This window comes from Rattus norvegicus, chromosome 2 (genome assembly GCF_036323735.1).
Source record: "Rattus norvegicus strain BN/NHsdMcwi chromosome 2, GRCr8, whole genome shotgun sequence".
Taxonomy (NCBI): Eukaryota; Metazoa; Chordata; class Mammalia; order Rodentia; family Muridae; genus Rattus; species Rattus norvegicus.
Genome location: NC_086020.1, coordinates 169,251,439 through 169,259,766, shown reverse-complemented (window position 1 = coordinate 169,259,766; position 8,328 = coordinate 169,251,439).

Below are 8,328 nucleotides of genomic sequence, written 5' to 3'. Positions count from 1 at the left end.
AAATGCAAATCAAAATAACCCTGAGATTCCACCTCACACCAGTCAGATAAAACATTCAGCTGACAGCAGATCCTGGCAAGGATGTGGAGAAAGAGGAACACTCCTCCATTGTTGGTGGGATTGCAGACTGGTATAAACACTCTGGAAATCAGCCTGGAGGTTCCTCAGAAAATTGGAGATTCCACTACCTGAGGACCCAGCTATATCCCTCCTGGGCATATACCCAAAAGATGCCCCAACATACAACAAAGACACATGCTCCACTATGTTCATAGCAGCCTTATTTATGATAGCTAGAAGCTGGAAAGAACCCAGATACCCTTCAACACAGGAATGGATTAAAAAAATGTGGTACATCTACACAAAGGAGTAGTACTCAGCTATCAAAAACAATGACTTCATGAAATTCATAGGCAAATGGAATGAACTAGAAAATATCATCCTGGATGAGGTAACCCAATCACAGAAAAACACACTTCATATGCACTCATTAATAAGTTGATATTAGCCCAAAAGCTGGAACTACCCAAGGTGCAATTCATAGACCACAGGAAGCTCAAGAAGAAGGATAGCCAAAATGCGGATGCTCCCACTCCTTCTTAAAAGGGGAAAAATATCCATAGGAGGGGATATGGAAGCAAGGTTTAAAGCAGCGACTAAAGGAACGAACATTCAGAGCCTGCCCCACATGTGGCCACCAAAACTTGATAAGATTGATGAAGCTAAAAAGAGCAAGCTAAAAGGGACCGGGTATAGATCTGTCCTGAGAGACACATCCAGAGCATGTCAAATACAGAGGTCAGTGCTAGAAGCAAACCACTGAACTGAGAATAGAACCCTCTTGGGGGGGATTAGAGAAAGGATTGAAAGAGCTGAAGGAGCTTGCAATCCCATAAAAACAACAATGCCAACCAACCAGAGCTTCCAGGGACTAAACCACTACCGAAAGACTATACATGGATTGACCCAGGCCTTCAACTGCATATGTAGCAGAGAATAGCCTTGTTGGGGCACCAGTGGAAGGGGAATCCCTTGGTCCTGTCAAGGTTGGCCCCCAGTGCAGGGGAATATGGGAGGGGGCAGCAAGGGGGATGGATAAGGGGAATACCCATAAGCGAGAGGGGAAGGGGAGGGAATGGGGGCTTATGGACAGAAAACCGGAAAAGGGAATAACATTTGAAATGTAAGTAAAGAAATATATCTAATAAAAAAAAGAGAGAGATGAATGTTGTTATTCTGTTTAAGCTCCACACCCACAGCTACCTGGCAGCAGAGAGGTATGCTCCACCCCATAGTTGCCTGGCAACAGCCAGCTGTGCCTGGCACTATAAAAGGGGCTGCTTGCCCCCTCCTCCTTCTCTAACTCTCTCTTACCCTCTCCTACCCTTCTTGCTCTTTGTTCTTCTCTGTTCTTGACCCCATACCCTCCTCCAGGAGCCCATTGACGGCTGCCTTTCCTCTCTTCTTCTACTCTTCTCTCATTAAACCTCTCAATGTAGAACCATGGTATTTGAATGTCTTCTGTCTTGGCACGGGCCAAGATTCGAAACTAGAAATATCAGTGGCCACTTCTTATGTCATAACTCACTAGGCCAGCAAAAGGCACCTTACAGAGAAGCTGAAGGGCTGCCACTTAAGACATCTGTAAGTGCATTTTTAACAGTCACTTGCTCTCACTATGAGCTCACTGTAGGCTGGTAGAATAAAAGAACCTCTAAGAAGTGGAACCTGGTTAGAAAAGTAGTTCTCAGTAGTTCTATTTGATGAACGAATGAATGTTGGTCTCACAGATAGGTTAGTCACAAAGTCAGATTGTTAAAAGGAAAGCCATCCATGTGCTTGATCTTTGCTACAATCATCAGCTTTGATATCACCAGGGGATCCTTGTTAGGATGCCAGCGCCCTATTGTTTTCAATTTTTTGGAACCACAATTGTGAATTGTGTAAATCTCTACTTAAAAAGATGTTAAGTCTCAGGTAATTTGTTACATAGTAATTCCAAATGAATTTAAACAGGGGGAGATAAGGTCAAGACAGTAGATCCCCTTGGAATGGAGTCAGTACCTACTAAGGATGACTTACAGATCTAATATACCCTTTTCTCACATGAGTGCTCAAGAAGGCACCCCTTAAGGCTGGAGAGATGTTTCAGTAGTGAAGAACATTTACTACTCTTACAGAGGAGTATCCAGATTCTGTTCCTAAAACCTGCGTGGCACTCAACGGTCTGTATTTCACATTCCAAAGTATCTGAAGCCTTCTCCTTTCTGGTGCGAGTAATGATTTCCCATGTGCTTCCCTTCTATTACAATTTATTATATATATAGTCCCTTTTGTGGTTTTTGTGGTGACTAATTACTACTGTGCTGGGTCTAGTTCTGGAATGTACTCAGTGCACCAGGTGTCATGCCATTGAATCAAACAAATTTATCCTTCCCCACACATAACAAATGCCAATAACTCCTCAGCCAAGGGTGATTCTTTATAGCCACCTCCTTTTCTCCAAAGTGCTACGACTCTGTCGTGTTTAAGACGAAGCAGGTCTTTGCATGGAGTTACACTCACTGTGAGCTTACATATGCATCTGTACCATTGTGTCTGGAAAACATCATCTCCTTGAAGTCATCCACCATCTCTGCTTTTTACCTTCCTGTTCAGAAATGATCTTTGTGCTCTCAGAGGGGTGTATAGCACAGCTATTATTTAAGTGATATTTATCCTTAGTTTTATAACAGTAAACCATTTCTAGTATTCATGAGTAGCCTTTCACAAAAATTCTCTTGTGCTCTTATTACAAGTTGACTCTGATGACTTTGCTTTTCTAAATTCATGAGTTCTCCTGTAATGTAAAACCATTCTGTGTGGGCAGGAGTAAGGATACAAGGTGCTAAACAAGTGTTTTTGTTAACATTCTGTTCTATTGATATCAACCCTCACTTGAGAATGAACTGATAACTTTTAAAAAAACTGAAAAACTGGCAAATGAATTGTTCCCAAGGTGTTCAGATAGACACCTTGAGATCCACAAGATTTCACTCATAAATGTCCCTGGGTCTTGCCTACAGCTGCAGCTGAGGCAGAAGCTTCTGGTCTCTCCAGGCCACACTGTCTGACTAATTCAAGATACAGTTACAACATGAGATTATAGTACATTCTACCCAATGAAAGTAGAGTCCTGTGATCCTGACATTTTCATTTCTGACCACAGTAGATGTCAAAGATGTTATAAAATCAGAGTGAAGTAAGGTTGTTACTGTCAAGCCAGATTTTTAAGATTAAGTTGTGGGTTAACCAATTGGTACACATGATCCACTCGTAAGTGACTATAATTGCTTAAAGATTAAATGGAAATAGTGTTTTTTAAAAATATTTATGGATAGCAGGTCTTTTAAAATGAATTCAAAAATTTTTTGATTCTTAATTGTTATTGAGTTGCACAGATATATGTGTTTAAAGGCTGACACTATAAGCAGTTACATTTTTCCTGAGGACACTGTATACTTGTTCCTGCCCTGCAAGGGTCCTGTGGGCAGAAAAAGTTCAGAAAACTGAGTTGCTTGTTTTTATTATTATTATTATTTGTTGAAATTTTGTTTTAAATTGGTATAGCTCTAGGAGAGATTGCTCATAGGAAAATATTATGATGGGATTCAGAAGAAAACCAAAATTTATTTTTGAGATTTAAATTTGTGATTGCAGTCCAAACCATTTCTGACTTGTTTATTACCCATTGAACTTGAGAACAATATCCAGTTTGGAGCCATTACAAAGAATGAGCAAATGTAAAAAGCAGTGAGGGTTTCTTTTGGTTTCAGAAACACTTCAAACATAATTCTGAAACCCTTTGATTTGACAAAACCAAATGAATATTGCGAAAGCACTCGTGCCTCAACATCTCAGGAACTTGTATACTGGTGAAGAAATTTAATCCTTATGCTGCATTTAACTCATCAGAACATTTGATAAATACTACAGCATGCAATCTCAAATATTTTAGAAAAATTTATGTCTAGAAATTCTGGTTTCATAAGCCACTCTTGAATTTCTCTTCTTTAATCCGGAAATTCATTTTACCCAAATCAAGTGGGAAGAGAATTTAGTTTTTGACCTGAGTTTGTTACAGTTCAGAAATCAAATGTGCTAAGCTGATAGTGAAACACTATTGTCCATCTTGAGAGCCATTTCAAAACATGGTAGACTCCAGTTGCCCCTAATATCCAAAATATCATTTCAGTAACAACCTAAGCAGAAGTAAAATATTTATGAGTATTGTAACTTGATGAAAATGTTCTTCTGACATCCAACATTGATGACTAAATTTAAACTCAAAGCAATAAGTGTAAGTATTCTCATTCACAATCAACAACTATCTCAATAAAAATAATGTAACATACTCTGTGATACACAAAGAGAATAAATTGCATTTATTATCATCTGGATTAAATCATATGATGGTTACCATATTTAGAAGAGAAGATGTGGCCTTATATAGACATAACTCATGACTGTGGTTGTGTGCTGGCCATGATGTTTTCAATATGTTAAGTAATTGAGAAAATCTTAGTTAAAGAAGAACCTAATAGAATTTTTTTTAAAAGTTCACTAGAAAAGTTCACGTGTTCACTTCAAGTCTTTTAAAAGTTCTTCCAATCTGTCTGTTTCTCAGTTTATAAAGAAATAGACCTCCTATCGTAGTATTGTTTATATCATCCAGGATAGTCAGTTTCTGCATTTGTTATTGCAAATTCCTGGGCTTTAAAAATAATAAATATATAATGTATCTTTAATGTATCTTTCTATATTGTGTTTGTTCCAAATATCCTGTTCATGGCAACAATTCACTGATATTCATGGAGCCAGAGGGTGGTGAGGAGTCTATGAATGATACTCTAGGAGCTTCAGTCTTCTGGCTGAACCGCAGTGGACTTTTGCTCACATTTCATTGGCCAGAGGAAGTCACGTGGTTGACAGTGCCAATGGAAACAGGAAACCACAATCCTGCCAAAGGTTTTGAAACAAATGAAGAATGTAGGTATATAGCTCTTAGGACTTAAGTGGTGGGACTCTAAATTAGGCTTGGCAGAGGATATGAGGTCCACCACAGAATTTACACTTTAAATGAGTTGTCCAACTCTCAGTGAAGGTCTGGAAGGGGTCTGTCAGTATTTATAGGGTTGGAATCTAGTAAAGGCAGTGGAATGCTGTGTAGGATGAGGAGGGGCTTACCCTCCTAGTGTTTTGGTGGACTAAATTTTCCACGGGAAACAGCTTTTGTGGTGTGATGGATATTATAAACCATGGACTGGGACCAGAACCAAAATAAAATAATGATGTCCCATGGAGCCAAATCAGTGGGTGACTTTAGCTTTATATTGTTTACCCTAAATTGTAAACTGGATGTTGATTCGATCAAGACCAAGTGGAGAAAAATAATGCAAACTGTTTGGCTTCTGCATTTGGAAGGCTTATCGGATGGTAGTTGGGCACACTCTTGTACGCAGCTTCTTTTCCTTCCTATTAGTTTTTCACTTAGTCTAGCTCTATGGTATCAGGATGCTGCATGCTCAGATTCAGGAACCAGAGATATTTTATTTTGGGAACACCCCCCACTATAAGAAAAATCTTTAATGAATGTTAAAATTTTCAAGAAAAATGTACTGAGTAATAAACAGAGCTCCTCATGAGACGTGCATACAGAAAATATGTCTTAGAATTTGAACACTACATTAACTCTTTAAAAAATTATTTAGTTTTATTTATGTGTACTTATATGAGCCTGTGCAACTATGTTTTCCACATAAATGTAAGAAGCTGTGAAAGAAGTCCAGCTAAAGGAATATGTTCCCTTACAACTAGAGTTATAAGTGGTTGGGGCTACCACGCGGGCTCTGGGAACTGAAGCAAAGTCCTATGCAATGGAAGAATGTGTTCCACCTATGGTCACTTGATTTTTGACAAAGGAGCCAAAACCATCCAATGGAAAAAAGATAGCATTTTCAGCAAATGTTGCTGGTTCAACTGGAGGGCAACACGTAGAAGAATGCAGATCGATCCATGCTTATCACCCTGTACAAAGCTTAAGTCCAAGTGGATCAAGGACCTCCACATCAAACCAGACACACTCAAACTAATAGAAGAAAAACTAGGGAAGCATCTGGAACACATAGGCACTGGAAAAAATTTCCTGAACAAAACACCAATGGCTTATGCTCTAAGATCAAGAATCGACAAATGGGATCTCATAAAACTGCAAAGCTTCTGTAAGGCAAAGGACACTGTGGTTAGGACAAAACGGCAACCAACAGATTGGGAAAAGATCTTTACCAATCCTACAACAGATAGAGGCCTTATATCCAAAATATACAAAGAACTCAAGAAGTTAGACCGCAGGGAAACAAATAACCCTATTAAAAAGTGGGGTTCAGAGCTAAACAAAGAATTCACAGCTGAGGAATGCCGAAGGGCTGAGAAACACCTAAAGAAATGTTCAACATCTTTAGTCATAAGGGAAATGCAAATCAAAACAACCCTGAGATTTCACCTCACAGCAGTGAGAATGGCTAAGATCAAAAACTCAGGTGACAGCAGATGCTGGCGAGGATGTGGAGAAAGAGGAACAGTCCTCCATTGTTGGTGGGATTGCAGACTGGTACAACCATTCTGGAAATCAGTCTGGAGGTTCCTCAGAAAATTGGACATTGAACTGCCTGAGGATCCAGCTATACCTCTCTTGGGCATATACCCAAAAGATGCCTCAACATATAAAAGAGACACGTGCTCCACTATGTTCATAGCAGCCTTATTTATAATAGCCAGAAGCTGGAAAGAACCCAGATGCCCTTCAACAGAGGAATGGATACAGAAAATGTGGTACATCTACACAATGGAATATTACTCAGCTATCAAAAACAACGAGTTTATGAAATTCGTAGGCAAATGATTGGAACTGGAAAATATCATCCTGAGTGAGCTAACCCAATCACAGAAAGACATACATGGTATGCACTCATTGATAAGTGGCTATTAGCCCAAATGCTTGAATTACCCTAGATCCCTAGAACAAACGAAACTCAAGACGGATGATCAAAATGTGAATGCTTCACTCCTTCTTTAAATGAGGAAAAAGAATACCCTTGGCAGGGAAGGGAGAGGCAAAGATTAAAACAGAGACTGAAGGAACACCCATTCAGAGCCTGCCCCACATGTGGCCCATACATATACAGCCACCCAATTAGACAAGATGGATGAAGCAAAGAAGTGCAGACCGACAGGAGCCGGATGTAGATCGCTCCTGAGAGACACAGCCAGAATACAGCAATACAGAGGCGAATGCCAGCAGCAAACCACTGAACTGAGAATAGGTCCCCTATTGAAGGAATCAGAGAAAGAACTGGAAGAGCTTGAAGGGGCTCGAGACCCCAAAAGTACAACAATGCCAAGCAACCAGAGCTTCCAGGGACTAAGCCACTACCTAAAGACTATACATGGACTGACCCTGGACTCTGACCCCATAGGTAGCAATGAATATCCTAGTAAGAGCACCAGTGGAAGGGGAAGCCCTGGGTCCTGCTAAGACTGAACCCCCAGTGAACTAGTCTATGGGGGGAGGGCAGCAATGGGGGGAGGGTTGGGAGGGGAACACCCATAGGGAAGGGGAGGGGGAGGGGGATGTTTGCCCGGAAACCGGGAAAGGGAATAACACTCGAAATGTATATAAGAAATACTCAAGTTAATAAAAAAAATAAATAAATAAAGGGACTGGAGAGATGGCTCAGTGGTTAAGAGCACTTACTGCTCTTCTAGAGGCCCTGAGTTCAATTCTCAGCAACCACATGATGGCTCACAACCATCTGTAATGGGATCTGATGCCCTGTTCTGGTGTGTCTAAAGACAGCCTCATACAAATAAAATATATATGTAAATATATATATATATGTAAAGAAAGCATTTTTAAAAGTTCAAGGTCATTTATTTTAAGTTTTTACATCATGGCCAGCTTCACATACCCCTCTGACTCAAAAGAAAAAAATGGAAAAGAAAAATGCATTTTAAGACTGCATTCCCTTGTTTGCTTTACTGTTTGTTCATTCAGTTGTATTTGCTTTTGTTTTAATTTGTTTTTGTAGACATATATGAGAATGACCTTGCACTCTTTCTCTCTCAGTTCCTGAGTGATGGGTTTATAGACACCGGCCTTTCTGGGGCTTTTTTGAATGAAAACCTGTATTAATCAATCTGTATTCACTTGTATGACATGACTAGGTTTGCATGATGTATACAAAAGTCTGCATTGCTAAATTTGTGAACTTCATTACTTTTGATTTTCAT